Below are 21,423 nucleotides of genomic sequence, written 5' to 3'. Positions count from 1 at the left end.
ATTCTTTTCCTCACTTCCACACTTCTCCTAACTAATGAGAAGGCAAACAAAATGATATCAATTCTACATATGAAATTGTGCAAAACATATTTCCATATTAGCTATATCACACACACAAAGTGAGAAAGCTATCCTTCAATTTCCATTCAAAGTTCAACACTTCTCTCTGGAGGTAAATAGCATTTTTTTCATCATGAGTGCTTTGGAATTGTCTTAGATCATTGTATTGATCAGAGCAATCAACTCTTTCACAATTCTACAACATTGCTATTATTGTGCACAATGATCTCATGGTTCTTCACTTTGAATCACTTCATATTGGTTTTGCCTTGTTTTATTTCTGAAACCAACCTTCTCATTTCCTGTCACATACTAGTACTCCAATATATATTACATGAACACAATTATATGCCACAACATGTTCAGCCATTCCCCAATTGATGGGCATCCCCTCAGTTTCCAGTTCCTTACCATCACAAAAGCTTTTCTATAAATATATTTGTACAAATATATTTTCCTTTCTTGTTGATATCTTTGGGACACAGATCTAGTAGTGGTATTGCTGGGTCAAAAGTATTGCAGTTTTAATAGCCCTTTGAGCAGAATTCCAAATTGTTCTCCACAATGCTTGCACAATTAACTACTCCACCAGCAGTTTATTTTTTTTTTTTGATAGCCTGAAGTGATACCTCAGAGTTGTTAAAATTTTTATTTTTTAATCAGTAGTTATTAGAGCATTTTTTCATATGACTATAAGATAGTTTTGATTTTTTCCAAAAATTGCCTGTTTATGTCCTTTGATTACTTAATCATTTGGGGAATGGTTCCTATTTTTATAAATTTGATTTAATTCCCTATATATTTAAGAAATAAGGCTTTTCTTAAACTTGTTATGAAAATTTTGATAGTACTTCATTTGTGTATGATACCTTTTAGCAAAATGTAGTTTTTAAAAATTAGATCTAATATTTAACATATATTGGGTTATTTGCCATCTAGGGGAGGGGGAGTGGGGGAGAAGAGGGGAAAATTTGGAACACAAGGTTTTGTAAGGGTCAATGTTGAAAAATTATCCTTGCTTATGTGTAATGTTCTCTTCTCCAAAATATAAAGTTCTCTGGGAGCAAATTTCTTGGGTGGCTTCTGGAGGCAGCCTTCGTTTCAGTTCCGTGTAATCACCCCAAATGCAGCCAAGAGTTAAGATCCAAATCCTTTATTGTGTCCTTCAAAATATCCCGGGTTAGTTTTCTTAGAGGCCTCTCTCTCTCCTTGGTTCCAAGAGCTCTTGCCGCTAGTCTTTTGCCTCTGCCAGATTCAGCCTCTCATTCTCTCTGAATCCAAAGCCTCCAGTCAGAACAAAAGTAGAAGTTGGAATGATTCTGTCTTGCCTCTTCTAGTGGGTTCCTCCTCTAGTGGGCGCCTCCTCTAGTGGGCTTGTCCTTTAGTGGGCTTGTTCTTCTGACTTGTGAATCTCCTGGACTTGTGAATCTACTGACTGAATCCTGGCTCTGAATCTCCCGGACTGAATCTTGATTTATGAATCTCCTGGAGTGCCTATCAATTCCAGTGACTTAGCATCTTGTAAGAATCATAACACTTATGTTTTGAAAATAAAAATCTTTAATAAAAAATAAAAAATTAGGTCTAGTTTTGTTTTTGCTTTGAGATCATGATTGAAACTCCTTTTTTTTTTTTTTTTTTTTTTTTTTACTTCAGCTAAAATTTAATAGATTCTGCTCCAGTTCTTTATTTTTTACTCTATGTATGTCTTTCTGTTTTAAGTCTCTCTCTCTTGTAAACAACATATTGTTGGATTCTGGTTTATAACCCATACATCTATTTGCTTCTGTTTTACGAGTAAGTTCATCTCATTCACAATTATGGTTCCTACCAATTTATTTCCTATTTTCTTCTGTTTACACTTCTCTATCTCTTTTTATTTTTTCCTTTCTCAAAAGTCTGTTTTGCTTCTTGACTCCTACTTCTCTTAATCCACTCTTATTTTTATCACCTAGACCCCATATGTCTTATCTTCTTCCCCTTCTATCTTCCTAGTGAATAAAGTAGATTTCTATACCCCAAGTATGTATTTATTCTCAACAAACTTCAAGCATTGTCTGCCACTTTTCCCCATCCCTATTTTCCTTTCCACTATAAAATTTCTTCCTTGTATGTCTCTTTTATGTGAGATGATTTTCCTCATTCTACCTCTCTATTTCTCCTTCTCTCAGTGTATTTCTCTTTCTTATCCTTTTCATTTTTTTTTGAAAATCATCTCAACATGGACTATTATCTGTGTAATAGATTCTTCCTAACTGTCTTAATAATGATAAAATTCTTTAAGAGGTAAGAGTATTATCAGCCCATATAGGAAAGTAAAAAGTTTAACTTTATTGAGTCCCTTATGATTACTGTTTCATATTTACTTTTTTTTCTTATGAATCTTATGTTAAATGTCAAATTTTCTATTCAGCTCTGATTTTTTATCAGAAATGCCTGAAAGTCCTCTATTACATGAGATATCCATTTTCCTCCTGAAAGATTATAGCTAGTTTTGCTGAGGAGGGGTTGTTTGGTTGTAATACAAGCTTTTTTGCCTTCTGGAATACCATATTCCAAAGCCTATTCTCCTTTAATGTGAAAGCTGCTAAATCTTGTGTGATCCTGATTGTAGCTCCACAATATTTGAATTTTTTTTCTTAGCTGCTTGCAATATTTTCTCCTTGACCTGGCAGGTCTGAGATTTGGCTGTAATTTTGTTGGGAGTTTTAATTTTGATATCTCTTTCCAAAGGTAATCTTTGATTCTTTCAATTTCTATCTTATTCTCCAGATTTAAGATATCGGAGCAGTTTTCCTTAATTTTTTGAAATCATCTTTTTAAAAAAATAATCATGTTTTTCAGGTTGTTCAGTAATTCTTGAATTGTCTCTCCTCAGTCTGTTTTCCAGGTTAGTTGTTTTTCCAATGAGATATTTCAAATTTTCTTCTTTAACTTTGATTGTTTTTTATTAGCTTGAAATTATCAGCTTGCACTTAATAAATTCTAATTTTTAAAGAATTATACTGTACCTTCTTTTCTTTTTGGCCTATTCTTCTTTTTGAGGAGTTATTTTCTTTGATGAATTTTTGTGCCTCTTTTGCCTTTTGGCCTATCCTATTTTCTTCAGTTGTTTTGTGCCTCTTTTTACCAATTGCTAATTCTCTTTTCATAATTTTCTTGCATCATTCTCACCTCTCTTTAACTCCTCCAGGAATCCTTGTTGGCCTTGTGTCCAATTACCGTTTTTCTTTGAAGCTTTGGTTATACTTTTTCTTACATTGTTGTCTTCTGAGAAAGCGTTTTGCTCTTCTCTGTCACTAAAGTAGCTTTTTATTATCAAATTCTTTTTTTCTTGTTTGCTCATTTTTTCAGTCTCTTCCTTGAATTTGAACAAACTTGAGTTCTGTCCACCTTAGGATGGGAAGGCACTGTCCCAAACTTCAAACTTTTTTGTACTGCTGTTTTCAGAACTAGTTTTAGGGATTTGCAAAGTTTTGTTGCTTCAAACGTTCTGTGAAATGGGGAAAGGTATGGTTACTGTTCCCTTGGTCTGTGTTCTGATCTTTACCCAGAGAGTGTTCCTGTTCCCCTATGGTCACAAGTGCTGATGCTTCTCTCTGTTCTATAAGTGTGAGCAGGGCCTCTGCTTCCTTGTAAATGACCATAATTGCTCTTCTTCATTCTGGTACTGTGTATAGGCAATAGAGTTGCTAATCAGGCCAGCTACATTCAGTGCGGGGTCCCACATAATTTTTTTCTGACCTGTTGGCTAATTTCCTTTTCTAATTCCCAATTCTCTGGGCTGAAAGTTCCCAAAGATGCTGATGTGGCTGTCTCAGGCGCTTTCGAGGCCTGCTGTTGCTGCTGCTGCTATTTATGCTCTGGGCTGGTCCCAAACCTCATGACACAGAGCTCTCCTACAAATCTCCTAAATTGTCCTAATCTGGAAAAATGTTTCACCTTGATCTTTTGTTGGCTTTACTACTCCAAAACTTGATTTGAGAAATTATTTTACAGTTGTTTGGAGGGGAATGTTGGGAAAACTAGCTGAGTTGTTGTCTATAGTTTGCTATCTTGGCTCCCTTCTCCACCACATTACTTCTGAGAAAATATTTTCAAAATAGTTTTAGAAAGGATCTCTATGTCTTTTAGGTTCACATCTGATTATAGAACTTTGTCCTGACTCAACCATCTGGAAGTGTTCTTCAACATTTCACTTTTTTAGAAGGAATTTTTAAAAGTACTGATGATGTGACAGCCTGAAAGTCTAGAGAATGACATTAATAAGGTATCTGAGAGGAACCAAGGTGTTTAAAATGATAGCACTGTCCAGCTTACTTGCTATATGAAGGACAGTGTTGTTCTGCTACTAGTTAGATATTGGCTTTAGGAGGAATGTTCTCAGTGATGGGACTTATGCCAGGCTATAAAACTAGTGATTAATGCTGACTAGGAATAGGGGGAGTTCTGGAGATATTGGGTATAGCACTTAAGGCAGGGGCAAGTATGTCTAGAAAACTTTTTATGGACTGTCAGTGCTATATAAATATGATTTAATACATTTAGTATAATAGTTGTCAATAGATGTGTAAGTAGCAGTACCAACTTTTTATTCTTCATTAAAAAGTTTTTTGATATTGTTTTTACATTACCATCATTTCCCAATAATCACAAGTCTCAAAGTACATTTCCTTGTATCAAAGAAAAACAGGTAATACAAATAAATGGTGTTATCAGCCACATTTGACAATTATGTGGCATTTTCCATGTGTAGTCCACTGCCTCTTTACTAAGAGGAGCGTGTAAATATCAGACCTCTGAAATAAAAATCTTTCTGTACCTTAATCCGAATTCTGATGTCTTTCAGTAGTATCTTTCTTCACATTCTTGTTACTATTGTATATTATTTTCCTATCTTCATCATGCAGCAGCTCATGCAACTCTTTCTTAGTTTTTCTTAATTCCTTATGCTTACCATTTCTTATAATCCATTTCATTTATATATACTAGTTTAGTTATTCTTCAAACAGCAGGCGTTCAAGTATCAATATGGTGTAGGGAGGATGGAGTACTAGTTTTGTAGTCAGAAATATCTAAATTCAGATGCCACTTTTCCTCTTCCATCAGCTGTGTTACCATGGACAAGCCTCTTAAATGCTCTGAGCCTTAGTTTTTATCTACAATAAAATCCCTTCTTTGGAGATTGTGAGGCTCAAATGAGTTAACAGATATATAAAGCTTTAATAATAACAAATCAATAAAGAGAAGAAATAAAACCTCAAAAGTGAGCTCACTTCTTGACAGTTACTCCTGTGAGAAGTTATGTTTTTGTTGAATTTTGTAAACAAATTGAGATGTTAGGGGTTAGAAAAATGATGCTTGTTTCTGCTATCTTTATGCTTGTTCTAGCAGCTGTGAGCTATGAGGGGGCAATGTTGCCATTGCCAGTCTTGCTATTACCATTATCAATTTTCTCTTTGTTTCCCTAGTTCTGAAATACCTTCTGCTTTTCCCAGAGTTAGTGCTTCTAGCCATATGGAACATCCGCATTTATCTCAGCTCACCTTTGTTGAAGATCCCATGTTATGGGCATGAAATACCACCTCAGCCTTACATAGATTTCCATGCTAATGAGGTCACCTGTACTAGCACAGAAATCAACTAATTCAATTTCTTTATTTCATAAATAAGGAAACTGAGGATCAAAAGATTAAAACTGACTACCCAGCAAAAATAGTGAGTTAATGGTGGAACTAAGATTGAAACCTAAGTCTCCCTACCAAAATAGTATTTCCAGTACATTATGTAAAACTCCCTTTGACTCAAAAGAGTCGTTGTGTTCATAGTCAGGAGTTAGGGGAAAGATGGGATGCTCTCAGATTTGGACTTTTGATAATCATAGTCTCTCTATGGTTGAGACCAAGAATTTCATCTTTTATGGAATGGAAAATGAAGAACTTGTTAGCTAGTAAAGCTTGTCCATAAGAATCCGATGACCCAGTTTTGAATTTTATATTCGAGTCTTTATGTCTAGGATGGTGTCTGACTAGATTGTAAAATTGAAATTTGCCAGCAATTCATGATCCTTGGATTTTTCAATATGGCTTGAAGGATTAGATTTCTAGCTATTTGGCAGCCATGTAATGGTTCATTAGGAATGCTGTAACATTTTGCAAAGGATTTGGATTAGATGAATATCACTCTGCTGTTGTTGTTCAGTCTTTTCAGCTGTCTAACCCTTTGTGACCCCATTTGGGCTTTTCTTTGCAAAAATAATGGAGTGGTTTGCCATTTCCTTTTCCAGCTCATTTTACAGATGAGGAAACTTAAGTAAACAATTTTAAATAATTTGCTCGGGGTCATACAGCTAGTATGTGTCTGAGGCTAGATTTGAACTCAAGAAGATATTTTCCTGACTGCAGTATTCTTATCTAGTTCACTGCATAGCTGCTTCTATCATACCCCTAAGGTTCTTCTTCTCCCCCCCCCCCCCTTTACTAGACACATCCAGATCAAGAAGAGAGTAGTGAGGAATAAGGTAGTCTTTGTTGGCATTAGATTCTTTTCACCTGTTGTGTTTTATCTTACACAGTTTCTTAAGAAGTTTCACAAAAGGGGCAATTGTATAAAAAAGAAATATGTTTTTGAGTCACTTAAATCGATTAAATCTTCTTGTGAAGACTGTTGGACTCCAGGTTGGTCACAGTCACATGTACCAGTTATTATATATGAAGTTTTCTATCTATTTAAGTTTTGGTCTCTTTAGTAGATAAAGGAAACATCATACCCAAGACCTAAAGAATACCAGAAAATGTGTACTTGACTGAGTTTGTATTTGAAATGTAGGCTTAATTGAAAACATTTTGTATTTACTTGTCTGTGTACATGTTGTTCCTCAGCTTCCTTCACCACCAGAATATAACTTTCTTGAGGACAGGGACTGTTCTTAATTTTGTCTTTGAATTCCCAGAATCTAGGGACAACTAAGTGGCACAGCGGATAACAGTATCAGCTCTGAAGTGAGGAGGACCTGAATTCAAATAGGTCCTTAGACATTTAACACTTCCTAGCTGTGTAACTCTGGCCAAGTCACTTAACCCCAATTGCCTCAGAAAAAAAAAAAAGAAGAAAGAAAAGATCTGAATTCCCAGAATCCAATATATGGTAGTTGCTTAATGTTACCTTGATGAATGAATGAATGCTTGACTCTTAAAGGTTAGTGTAGGTGCCAATTGAAAAGTGTGGATGTTCAGAATGACAATTGATGCTACAAACCTGGAAATAAAAAGATTGATATTATATTGTTAGTTCTCCAAAGATCTCTAAGGCCATGGGCCTTACACAGTTTCTTAAGAAGTTTTATAAAAGGGGCAATTGTATAGAAAAGAAATATGTTTTTGAGTCACTTAGATTGATTAAGTCTTGTGTGGTGAAGACAGATCCTTCCCTTTCAACTCAGTCTGGTTTTGGTCTTAGACAACACATTGATTTTTGTGAGACGAGGAGGAGATAAAATGGAATGTTCTTCCAGTTATCTTTCTTTTTTATCACTTAGCTGGTTTTAGCTAAATATGGAATTTAGTATGGCAGGTGGCCCTGTGACTATCCCACTCTTAGATCTTCAGTCTGCCTACAGTTCTGAACCTTCCTTTAGTTTATTTTCCCACAACTTTGCTCCAGTGTCAGTGTCACAGAATGAATTTCCATCTTGACTCATCTGTCTCTAGGCAGAAAGCCCTACAAATAATTTAAATTGTGAACTAGACCTTTAGTATGTCTGTTCAAACTATCTCAGTAATTCCAGGTGAATGCCTTTTTTCTTTTCCTTAACCCAATCTGTTTTCCAATATAGTATCTTATTTGCTTTTCACAACAGTCCAACAAGGGAGACAGGGTAAGAATGATCATTGTGTCCAATGATGTACATAAAGAAATAGGATCAAAGACCATAGCTTCATGGAAGGTTAGAGAAGAAGGGCAGAGCTGAATGGCATGTTAATGGTTATCTAGATCCTGTTTCTCAAGTACCAGTTCTGAGGCCAAAGAAATTATACACTTTATCTCAGGTAACATTGTAGAACCAGTATTCAAACACAGTCTCTTTCAATTGTCCCATACTGCCTGAGTCTAATCATTACTCACTCAAGGTGTTGATCAAGGTTAGAGTCCCACTGTCCTATGGAAAACACGTTTTCTTCAAAGAAAGTTGTCTGTTAGATCTTCATATATGGATTTGTAAAAATCAGAATATTAAGAGGATTACAGATCTAGGATAAGTTCCTAGTCCAGCCCCTTTTTTGTGGAAACTGAGATCCAGAGAAGTCAAGTTGAAATCTCTCTATGAGAAATGAGTACTTTCATATATAGAGCTGGTGAATCTGTTGTGACAGAAGTCCAGCCTATTTCTAATTTATTTGAAATTATGAAGAAGGGATTAAAAAAAAAAAAAGGTAATGGGATGTGCTTGATGCTCAATTAGCTAACTCTTACCTGAATGAATACATAGTTAAAGCTGCTCAAGGAGATTAGCTTCAGAACAAAGAATAACCCTTTAATCAGAAAATTCCTGTGGGTACTCAGAGAAGCTTTGGTTGAAGTTTTGCTTTAGATGAGGCTATCAACTGTCAGTCATTCATGAAGCACTCCAAGGAATTACATGAAGAGCCTGACCATCTTGATTCTGATCTAGAAAATGATTTCCTCTCTAGATAGAAGGAAATATCTTTTTAGGCATCAAGATGAGTGCATAGTTTATTCCCAACATCTCCACCCTCACCTCAAGTTCACTAAAACTAGTTATGATATGTTTAACTTGAATTTCAAATATATCCTAAACACTTGTCTTGGGAAATTCATTCAGTTGCTTTCTTAAAATAGTGAAACTCAAGCCTGCCTTTTACCTTTATACAGAAAGCTTTTTGCAGATTCTGCTTAACCAGAGCAGGAAGCCTATGTTTTCCAATGAGAAGTAATGCATATACACCCTTGAAAATACCTCCATATGGGGTGGGGGAGGAGAATGGACACTCTTTCTATGACTCATGAATCAGAATTATAGGAACAATAGTAATAATTAATATCCACACAGAACTATCTTATTTCTCTCTCCCTCTCCATTTCTCTCTCCCTCCCTTCTCCCCCTCCCCCTGTATGTGTGTGTGTAGACAGGTATAGATATAAATTTTCACAACTGTGTGTTGGAGAATTAATACAAGCATTATCATTCTCATTTTGTATATGAGGAAATGGATGGAAAAATTTAATTTTTATAACTGATTCTTATGTTCACATTAATTCTCATATTCACATTATTAGTGAAGAGAGGAATCGATCGTGGTACCTCAGGTCGGTTGAATCCATATCCAGAACTCTTTGTATTCTGAGTTTCTTCTTCCTGGATACAATAAGTTCCCAGGGAATCTAGATTCTGGCTCAGGCAAGAGAAACTCATTTGATCTAGTTTCTCTGTGGTTGGTGGTAAGAGTGGGTGTGGAGAGAGAATTCAAATTTAATGAGCCTTTTCTTCATTTTTGTGCTTCTGACTCTTGGCCATGCATTTTTTTCCTTGGGTGAAGTCCAGGGAACTCCATAGCCAATTGACTGTGAGTTCAACTGAAATCTGACAGTATTCAAATTTTTGTTACTCTGAATCTGGAAATAGTTCGGGTTTTTCTATCAATCCTCATTTTCCCTGTCATCCTGCCAGCTCCCAGCTGGGTTTAGGAGGTATTTGCTTTGCTGTAAGGAGTTGGCTGCATAATTAGGTGGAGGGTTCAGAAATGAGCTGTAGGGTTCTCTTGGAATAAAAATTTCTTACATCACATGAGGGGGAGAGATGTAATTGGAAGAAGACAGCAGGAAAGTGGATGCTATCTGTGTAATCAATGCTTTTTTACTTGTAGTTTTAAATAAGTAAATTAGTATTCATTTAAAAAGTTGATTTTACCTATTGAATTAGGTTGTTAAAGTCTTCACTCAGATGGCCTAAAGTCCCTGCATTCTAAATATCAAATCCCAGAGTTAATAGGAACATTTCCTATAGGTGTTATAAGGATTCATTCTCATGTCAGACAATCAATATTTTTTCTCTAAAAACATTTTCTTCCAGTATTCTGTTAGTGGCTTGGGAGGGTTAAAAAAGTTTTTTTTTTTTTAATTTGATATTTTAAATTACTTGAAATTTAGGAAGATAAAATGGGTATTTTATAGCAAGTAAAGCTTCAATACTGGATATAACTAAGATTCTGGGAAGATGACAGAGTAGGTCAGTAAGTTTCAAGCTCTCCAGATTTCCCCCACAAACAGAACAAATTCATGCCTCAGGGAAAATTTAGATTGGTAAAAAACCCAGAAGACCTGGGGCAGAAAAGGTGTCCCTCTCAGTACCACCAGAGAAGATCCAAAGAATGACCCCAGGCTGGGGATTAACCAGTATGAAGTATAAACAGCTCCAGGCTAGCTCTGCAGAAACACTTAGTGGGAAACCTGAGATTAGCTGGATTTGGCTGGAGCCTCAAGGGAATTATAGAAACTTTCTCCTCTCTCAGGCCCGCTGGAGTTTATGGGTCAGAGTCTTGGGGAACCTCGGCTGATTAGGAATGCCAGGCCCAGCTGTGCTGCAGACAATTGACCCTTGGTGAGTATAGTACACACATGATGAGTGTAGAAGCTGTAGGGTAGGGTTGATGCTGGCACTTACAGGAAAATGGAGCTCTTGGTTTGGGATTCCAGGTCAGAGGAGAGAGCCAAAGTGAAGCTAGAGGCACTGTCCCTCCACTCCATGATTAGAGGTGCTTACAGTAATACTTTTCATTAAAAAAAAATAACTAGCAAAAAAGAAAGAACCACCCATAGAAACTTACTAGGGGGAACAGGGAAGACCACAATTTATCTTCAGGAAAGGACACTGAAGTGAAAGAAAAAGCTTCTTCTATCCCAAAGAATAATATTAAATGGCTCCCTGCTCAGAGAGAATTTATAAAGGAACTCTAAAAAGAATTTAAAGATCAAATGAGAGATATTGAGGAAAAACTAAAAAAAAAAAACTTCCAAGAAAAATATTATGAAAAAAAAATTAACCAACTAGAAAAGGAGATAAGTCTTAAAGATGAAAATAACTCTTTTGAAAATTAGAGTTGGGCAAAGAGAAGCCAATGAAGCTATAAGAAATAACAAAACAAAATATAAAGAATGAAAAAATCGAACAGCATGTGAAACAACTTATAAGAAAAACAATAGAACTGGAGAACAAATCAAGAAGAGAAAATATAAGAATAATTGGGTTATCTGAAAGTTCTAACTAAAAAAAAGAACCTTGACATTGTAATGCAAGAAATAGCCCAAGAAAATTGTCCCGGAGTAGTGATAGAACAGGAACGGAAGGTAGAAATAGAAAAATATCTACTGATTACCAGCCCAAAGAGATCCTTTGTCGAAAACACAAGAATATTATTGCCAAATTTTGAAACCCCTAGATCAAAGAGAAAATTTTTGAGAGAAACAAGAAAAATATTTTTAATATGCTGGAGCTAGAATAGTACAGGATTCATTAGCAGCCACAATAAAAGACTGCAGATCCTGGAATCCCAGCAATCAAAAGAATTGTCTCGCACCCAAAAATATTATATCCAGCAAAATTATCCATAATATTTCATGAAAAAATGGATATTCAATGAAATTGCATATTTTCAGGACTTTCTATCAGTGAAACCCAAATTCAATAGAAAATTTAACATATAAGAACCAATATCAAAGATCATTTTCAAGGAATTTGGCATGAACAAATTATTTATGTTTCTTACATTGAAATGTATAATATATGTTTAAGATTAACATCAGCAATAGGGTAGCTCCAAAAATAGGTTGGGGCAATTAATATTTTTTTTAAAATAATAATTGTTCTATAAATGAGGGACAGAGGAAGACTAGACACATAGGTATTAGAGAGGGGAGGAGGCCTCATAATTCTGAAAACCTACTCACATCATGAATAGGTTAAATAGACAACACTACATATATACTATGAAGGGTATAGCAGTTTCCAAAATTATAAAGAAATATATTATGAAGGATATGGCAGCTTCCAAAATTTATAAAGAAATAAGGGGGGGAGAGGAGAGGCAAAGGGAGAAACAAAAGTGAGAGAAGATAAGGGAGGGATCCATGAGTGGGGGGATATCAAGGTAAATTAAGAGCAGAATTAAAGCAAAGAGTTATCAGAGATAGGAAATATATGTGGGTGGGGTTTGTATGTATGTATATATCTATATATCTATCTAAAATATATTTTTGCTTAACTATAGCCTGCTTAGAGGAGGTGGGGGCGGGGAATGAAAGGGGAAATATAATTTTAAAAGAGTATGCAGCAGAGAACAAAAAAAGCCTATAAGGAAATAAAGAAAAAGATGGGCTCTCATGAATATAATTTCTTCTACTATTATATATCCTTTCTTGAACTGATAATTTATTGTTATATATTTTGAATCCTCCCTGAGGTTCTGCTGGGCACATGACAATGTTCTGTTCTGTTTTGTTTTGTTTTCCTTTTATGCCTTTCTTTTTTTTTAATTCTTTTTTTTAAATAAAATAAAATTTTTAAAAATGCTTAATAAAACTTGAAACTGAACTAAACTAAACTAAATGTAAAATATAAAATACATCATTGTGTCAGTGAACACAAGTAAACTACTGATTTGTATCTGTGTACTGCTAAAAGACTTGGTAGTGGGTAGATAGTACAAGTCACATTTTGTAACCAAGTTGAAAGGAGAATATGCATGCAAACTTGAGCAGTGTTTATTGCCTTCACTGAGCTCTACCCTTGAGATTGAAATATACAGTATACCAGTTTATAATATAGGCCTTTCAATAAATTTACCAGTATGTTTACTGGAATTACCAACTTTTTGAAACAATTTTTTTTTTAAGCATTGCATGTAGGTCACTTTTTGGCCTCTAACTTTGATCCAACTAATTCCTGTCCCTCAAAGAACCTAGGAACAAGAAGAGGTTATGGGGGTTCTGGGACTGTGTGATGCCAGTTCATCAGTTTGTAAAATTACACAGATTAACACAATCCCTCTACCTTTCTCTCTTCTGCCAATACTACTAGCCACTCTTAACTCCTTTCAGAGTCTTAACTCTAGCTAACTAAGTCAATTATATTTTTTTAAACTCCACTCCTTTTTCTGTCATTTTGTACCTTCCTAACGTCCATCCTAGATCACTTCCTCATTAATGCCCCTTTTGCTCCTACCCTCAGACTGCTGGATGTAGCGAGAGAAAAGTCATGATAACTAGGTCAATTACAAATTCAATTATTCTCATAAAGACCAAAAACTTTGAAAAACTTAAGAATTCTAAATTACCATCCACAAATTCAGAGGACTAATGATGAATCATTTTCCTCACTTCCTAACAGAGGTGATGTACTTAGGGTACAGAATGAGAATATTTTTGAACATGGACAGTGTGAGATAACAAATCTGCTTGTAACAAATATAAATATCTGTTTCAAGGCATTGTTTTTCTTTTCTTTTTCCAATGGGGACAGAGAGCATGAAAGAAGAGAAAAAAGATTTTCGTTCATTTTTAAGAAAAAGAAGGCATTTTTAATCATATTCATTCCATATTTTTCCAATTACATTTTTGTTTATTCTATTTTATTTAATATTTTCTACCACTTACATTTAAAGATAATTTTTTTTTACTTTTTTTTTTAAACTTTTGGGTTCCAGATTCTCTTTCCACCCTTAGCTCCTATTAAAAAACCACATGTGAAGTTATACAAAATATTTCCATAAAAGTCATATTGTGAAGGAAAAAACAGATCTCCCAGCCTAATAAAAAAAAAACCACAAGAAAATTAAAATTTAAAAAAGAGAGAGATAATATAATTAAATATGTTTTCAGACACCATCAGTTTCTTCTCTGAGTATGGATAGGATTTTTCATCATAAGTCCTTCATAGTAGTTGTGACTAATTGTACTGCTGAGAATAATTGTACAGCAAAGAGAACAGAATATTGCTATTACTTTATATATAGTCATGGAGGACTTTCCAGGTTTTTTTCCAAGAGCATTCTGCTTATCACTTCCCATAGAACAACAGTATTCCATAATACTCATATAACATAATTTATTCATCCATTCCTCAATTGATGAGCATCCCTTCAATTTCCAATTTGTTGCCCTGAGAAAAGAACTGCTACAAGTATTTTTGTATATATAGGTCCTTCCTCTTCCCCCTCTCCTTTTGAAATATCTTTTGGTATTCATATATAAAATCACATCTTTTGATCATTTATCAATTGGGGCATGGCTCTTATTATTATTTTTTTTTTATAAATTTGATTCAGTTCCCTCTATGTTTGAAAAAGAAGGCCTTATCAGATAGACTTGCTTCAAAATTCTAAAAAAGAAGAAATTAAAAAAATCAAATCCATCTACTATCAAGTGGGCCCTCACTGCTATGAAACAATAATGCTTTTATGCTTTCCAGATTGACTCCACCATACTCACTAAACTCATTCTTATAAGTGTTTGCCTTACTTTTGAAACCTTGTTACCATCATCACTCTATTTGCAAAGGACTTTATTGCTCACTCTACTGAGAAAATTGAGGCTATCCATTTTGACCTTTCTCATCTTTTCTACTTTACTCCTCTGAATCTTCACCTGTTCTCAGTTTTCTTTTATTTTATTGCTTGAAAAAGAAGTAATCCTTTTCCTTGCCAAATCTAATCCTTCTATTTATACTTTTGATTCCTTCCCTCCCATCTTTGAGAAATTCTCCCTTTAATAATATTTTTTTCTGATTTTAAATCTCTTCCTATATCTGCTAGCTTTTTCCTTAACTGTCTACACACCTTGAACTTTCAATACTATTGACTATCTCCATCTCCTAAATATACTCTGCTCCCTTCTTTTCCATGACACTGTTCTCTTCTGATTCTCTTACTTGTCAAATCATTCCTTCTTGGTCTTCTTTTCTGGACATCATTCATTCCTTCTTCATAAAATGTTCAAAGTGGGTGTCCTTTATATATCTCTTTCCTGGTCCCTTTTTTCTTACATTCTCCCTCCTTTCCTCCCTTCTTCCCTTCCTTTTCCCTTCCTTCCCTCCAACCTTCCTCCCTCTCTTCCTCTGTCACTCTTCCCTTCTCCCTCCCCTCAGCAACTTCCATGGGTTCAGTTAAATAAATTTTTGATGATGACTTCTCAAGCTATAAATCAAACTTACAATTCTCACCAGAATTATAGACCCAGCTCATTCTAATCCAACATGTCAAAAAGAATTCATTTTCTCCCTTAAATGTATATCACACCAAAATTTTTATTTTATTTTATTTTTTATTTATGAAGCTATCACCATCTTCTCTATCACCCAAGTTTGTCATTTTGTAGTCATCCATAATTCTTCCCTCTCCCTTCTTCCCAAATCTAATTGCTAAGTCCTGTCCATTCATTGATTATCTATTAAAGCTACTTTATTCACATGGCTGACAACCAGATGTAGACCTTCAGCACCTCTTGCTTGGACTATTTCAGTGGTATTTGTTTGTTCCCTACTTTTAATCCCTCCCCCTCTGATCTATCTTCCATAATATTACCAAAATAATCTTTCTAAGGTGTATGTCTAGCAAGGTCCTTTACCTATTCAAAAATCTTCAATGACTCCTTATTGTCTAGGACAAAACCTAAACTCCAGGTATTTCAAGTCGCTATGAAATCTGGCTCCAACCCAACTTTCTAACCTGATTTCATATTTACTTCCTTTTTATGTATTCTGTGTTCCAGACAAATGATTTTACTCGATGTCCTCTATTTCTTTGTGTTTGTCTATAGTTTTCTCAGTGCCTAGGATATATTCCCTTCTCCACTTTACCTCTTTTAATCTTTCTTCTTTCAAGACTCAGCCTAAACCTTATCCTTTATGAAGCTTTTTTCAATTATACTTTCTTCTGTTTTATTTTTAATCTTAATTAAGCTTCTTCCAACTCCAAAACCTGTGATCCTAGGTCACAGTGTTTAACACATGTTTTATAGGTTTAATGGTAGGGGATAAGGAAATACTGCAGCAAAGCTCTAGAATATCTGGGTACTGCCTTCCCTTCTCCACTTCCATCCAAACTATAAAGCATCTAGATTGGGGGGGGGGGAGTATATGGAGACTTGGAATATTTCAGACACTAAATAGCTTTGTAAATTTGGGCAAATCATTTAATTTTTTTTTTTCAGTTTCCTAATCTTTCTCCCAACTCCCTAATCCTTTTATAACCTCAGTTCCTGCTCTCCCTGGTTCCTATCCTACTGTTATTTTCCCTTTCTATAATGCCCTCTGGTCCTATTGTTTAACAAACTACTCATCATTCTAGAGTTCTCCAACTTAAGTGATCACAACCTTTGTCTTCTGTCAACCTCAACCACTCACAGAAGTGGCTTAGTCTTAGAGTTTACACTGCCTTACTCAGCTTTATTTGCTCCAGGTGGCAGAATTCCCAATTATGATTGCTCAGAATACTCAGGTCTCTTAATTTCTCCAATAGGAAAGTGAGCTTAATAGGTTGGTGGATAAATGAATGAACAATGATTATCTTGTCACAGTAAACAGTCAGAAGGTTTGTAGAAAAGGAAGCAATTCAAAACTTGGAATAGATATCTCTCTTTTTTGGTAAGATTTAAAAAAAAATTTTATGCTTAAATATTAAATGAGAAAAAAAAAACATTGCCATGTACACAACAGACCCATAAGAGAAGATTGAATATAACACAATATATGCTGCCCAAGTTTTCTTTGCTTCTTGGTTGGTTTTCTTTGGTTCTCTGCTGTGCACTTTATTTTTTTCTCATGCTTTCCCTCTGCCCCAATGATGACTACAGTTAAGTGTAAAGGCATAAATAGATGCACACACACACACACATATATCTAGATGTCTAATAAGAGACATACATACACATACACATGTGTAAGACTGCACAATGCTTACTTTCTTCCATCATCTCTTTCTGTAAGAGTGGATAGCATCTTCTCTCATAAGTTCAAATCTTTCCAATTTTTTTTCTCATTTGTTTCCTACCTACATCACAGCAATGGATTCAAACAGCATTTCTTCATAGCATTTTTGAGGTTAAATTTGAGGGTATTTTAAAAGATAGAATGACTTGTTTGTTCAAAGTTGTTCTTAAAACTAGATTGCTTTTACTGTATACAATATCCTTTTGGTTTTGCTAATTGGAATAAATATCTTTTAAAAGTCTTTCTGTTGAAAACAGAGGCCCAATTTTTGATAAGAAGAAAGTAAGGTTAACACTCCTAGTATTAGTGGGCCTCAGTCTAGGCTCTCCTTTTTAGGGCTCCAGTTTCGAGACTATCCCTTGGGTGAATGTGGGATTTTTTAAGCTTGATTCTTCTGAATTTTGGCAGTCAACCACACGTTCCTTTGGATGCCTTACATCAGGTGAACCTGGAATAACTATTTTGTGGGTGGTACAGTGGGTAGAGGCTGGCCCTGGAATTGGGAAGATTTGAGTTCATACTCAGCCTCAGACGTAATAACCATATAAATCTGGCTTACCTATATATCCATCCTTCTTTTCTTTCTTCCTTCTTCTTCCCTTCCCAACAAGCTTTCCTCGTGATAACTTGAGTTTACATTTCTGTGAGAATGGAATTTCAGTGATTTTCCAGTTAGCATTAAAGCAGACCTATTGTTCTTCATGTGGGTCTTTCTTTCATCTCTGCCTCTCTAGCCACATCTCTGATTCCTTCATACTTTTTTTGCTTCAGTCAGTCGTGCTTATCGTGTCTCATTTCCAGTTTTTGTTCCTAGAGGAAGCTAGATGATCAAGTGGATTGAGTGATGGAATTGAAGTCAGGAAGACCTGAGTTCAAATTCTTCCTCACATAACCTTAGTTTTATCAACTATAAAATGAGCATAACAACACTTATTTCACAAGGTCATTGTTGAGGATGCAATGAAATAGCATATCCACTTCTTTACAAGATCTCTGATCCACTCACCTTGTGTGGGGAATTTTAAAAGCAAATTGTGAGCAGACCTGAGAAAGAATAGACTAGGTTGGATTTGGAGTGGGAGAGTTGAGGTGAAATCTTGAGGTGGTGACTTATTTTGTGTGATTGAGCAAGTCCCTTAAATTATCTGAACCTCAGTTTAGTTTTCTCATCCAAAAAATGTGGGCGTTGACATTAGCCCAGAGGATTTCTGTGATTCCTTCTAGTCCTAGTTCAATGATTCTGTGTGTCTAGTTGCTTCCAAGCTCCTATATAGTTAGTTCATTGAAGGAAATCAAGTAGTTTATCCTCTAATCTTTAACTGTCTTTGAGTGAAACCTTCTTGGAGTGCATAAAATAAATGTAACAGTGATTATTTTGCCCTATAAACACAATCAATTCTCAAAGCTAAATAGATGGGGAAAATAAAGGGGAAAGGGAGGGGGGGCTTCTTTCTGTGAAGCTTTCTCTCTCCCTCTCCCCTATCTGTGTGTGTGCATAAATTATCTTTTCCCCAAAAAGATAGGAATGAGAAGAGGAAGGTTGGGGGAAAGAGTAAGATATATATAGCGAGACACACAGAGAAGGGTGTGTGAGAGGGAGCGTGGCGGGGCGGGGTGGAGGGGGGCGGGCGGGATGTGTGTGCTGCCTGCACCCTGGGAATGTGTGAGAAGGGCTGGGGCTGTATGGGAGGTTGCAGGCAGGAAGCAGCTGGAGAGGAGGAGGAGCAGCAGCAGGAGCAGGAGCAGGAGCTACCCTGCTTTCTTTCTCATCTCAGAGCTCCCGAATCCATTGAGTTAGAATTACAGATTCAGCCGAAGTTTGGCTCGCCTGCCTGCAGCGGGGGAGAGAGCGGCGGTTCCAGCTAGTGACCGGAAAGCCTACCTGGAGATCCTTCTAAGACGGCATCTCCAGCTTTGCAGCCAAGGAATCCCCTGCCTGCCTTTCATCTGCTGGATTTCTGGGCTGTGCCTTGCTTCCTATCATCAAGTTTGCACCGCTCCTTGACAGGGAGGCTGCTTGGCACTCGAGCCCGTCAGTTTGGTGCAGCTAACAGTAGCTTCTTCGTGCTCCTTGCCAGGAGGGCGATCAGGAATGGGCTTTGTCTTTGTTAGAAAGTTCATTATGTAGCTTCTGTGTGCCGTTGACAAATTCTCCAGCATGGTTTTCTTTTAAGGAAAATCACTTGGGTTCTATAGTTGAGCATTAATTTCCCCCCCTTTTCCTTAATCCTCATTTTGGGTGTAGTAGCAAGGTAAGTGTTGTAGAGTGTTATTGGTATACACAGGAAACTGGGACAGGAACATAATATTATTGATAGAGAATAATCGTGTTAATTATATAACCAGCCTGGGGCTCTGCTGCTGATGGGTGTCACTCTAGCAAGACAGATGTGTCAAATGTGTGCACTAAGAACAGCAATTTTCAGTATGTAACCATGTGTGCAGATATTTGGTGTACCTTGTATGTGCATATGGAATTATGTGAGCCTGCATACAGATGTGACTTCACCCTGTGTTCTCCCACATGGATATTGATAGGTAACCTGTCCGTTTCCTATGTATCCACATGTTTATCTGGATAGCCATTTTCATGTGTGTACACGTGTATATGTATACATGTGTGTATATATGAATGTCTTGTGTCTGTATTTCACATGATTATGAATACATGTGTAGGTTACCCATATCTCATGAGTAAATAGTGATAACTATCCATCCTGCGTATACACATGTGTATATATACAACTAATCCCACCATGGGAGGAAGGGTGTCAATGGCCATCCCATCCATTATGGTACATATGTATACAAGATAAATTATCAATTCTGTGTGTGCATAAGTATGTGGCTATAGATTATCTTTCTCAAGTGTGTTCATTTGTATAAATAAACTATTCATCTCTGTGTTTGTATAAACTGCCTACATAATACATATGTGGATTGTACAAATAATCTAATCATTTCATATGTGAGCTTATAAAGATAATATCTTGTATGTATATACATGGGGCAGATCTATCATCTCACATGCACAGCAGTTGAGCTGAGATTGTACTGCTGTCTATAAAAAAAAATAAGACGGTGAAGGAGTAGTCGGGTATATTCTGTAATAATTGTTTTTTCCTTGTGACTAGACATTGAAGTGAGATTCATTCTTAGAGCAGATATTTCCTCAAGAAATCTAGAGATTTGTAGCAGAACTGAAGAAGGTAAAGTCCTTAAAGCTTTGCTACTTTGGGTTTTTATGATAACCTGAAGCTAGATGGGTAAGATGCAATAACTGGAGCTGTGTGTTGAATTTCCAGCTGGAAGTCAAGTGAATAGGATGGGGATTCATGTGTAGGCACCAGAGGCAGGCTTTTACTATTGAGCTTAAGATTCATGTAGGGTATGGGATGTCTACTTGGAAGCATCCTTCTCTCTATGGCCAGGTACAGGGTATGAGTGATTTAACCAGGGAAGATTTCCTCCAGAAAAACTGGTGAGGCAGGAGTGAAGGAGATGGGCATTTTCCACAGGACTGGCATGAGAGTGGATGTTGCACTTGGATCTTGTACCTCTCCAGAAAAACATAAAATCACTTAATCTCTCTGGGTCTCGGTTTCCATATCTGAAAATGAGATAGTTGGACTAGATGACCTCCGAGGTTTCTTCCAGTTTTAAATCTAAAATTTAAATGAAAAGTCCTAAAAGAGATTGAGACTTTATAGGCGATTAGAAGAAATTAATACAGAGAAGATTCAGCTGAGATCAGAAGGTAGAATTTGGGATCTAATGTGGACAAGCCCTTTTAAAAGTCTAATTTAATATAGCTACAGAATTGAGGTCTGGCGGACTTTCCTCATGGTCAAAGGGAATGAAGTCTATTCCCCATCAAATCGCTTTGAGCTTTGGCACCCTGTTTCAGAGCTGTTGTTATACACCATGAATTAGTCCATATAAGCAAATGGTTTGGGTTTATTAGCAGGACTATTATTACTAATAAGGTAATAATCCTGTATAATTGTTTAGTGTAAGGGTTCTTTCTTAGCCGTGTGTGCGAGTGCGTGCGTGTGTGTGTGTGTGTGTGAGAGAGAGAGACAGAGACAGAGACAGAGAGATGGGGTATGTGTGTCTTTTGGACCCCTTTTGGTAGGCTGATGAAGTTTCTAAACCTCTTGTCAGAACCATATTTTTAAATGCACAAAATTAAACGCATTTGATTACAAAGAAAACCAATTCTGATTTGTCAAAATATAAAAAGTATTTTTTTAAAACCCAAATTCACTGGATCCTAGATTAAGAATCCCTGGACTCATGCTTACAATTTGCAGAGTACTTACATGATCTTACTTGATCTTCACAACAATCCTAGGAAGAATACA

The 21,423-nt window shown here is 36.1% G+C and overlaps 1 protein-coding gene across 11 annotated transcripts in view; it reads left to right on the top strand.

Annotated features, from left to right (window-relative positions):
* LOC100918963 (protein unc-13 homolog B) overlaps window positions 1-21,423 on the top strand; it is a 327,802-nt gene that overhangs the window by 243,892 nt on the left and 62,487 nt on the right. Inside the window, exon 1 of one of the 11 annotated variants that reach the window (XM_031945388.1) lies at window positions 18,765-19,311. The exons of 7 other annotated variants lie outside the window; for them this stretch is intronic. The gene's annotated coding sequence lies outside the window, so the exon portion shown is untranslated. Of the gene's footprint in view, window positions 1-18,764; window positions 19,312-21,423 lie in introns of those variants that run through there. 3 more of the 11 variants (XM_031945387.1, XM_031945389.1, XM_031945390.1) reach the window with 3 other exon arrangements.

This window comes from Sarcophilus harrisii, chromosome 1 (genome assembly GCF_902635505.1).
Source record: "Sarcophilus harrisii chromosome 1, mSarHar1.11, whole genome shotgun sequence".
NCBI lineage: Eukaryota > Metazoa > Chordata > Mammalia > Dasyuromorphia > Dasyuridae > Sarcophilus > Sarcophilus harrisii.
This window is presented reverse-complemented; position numbering and strand designations above follow the sequence as displayed.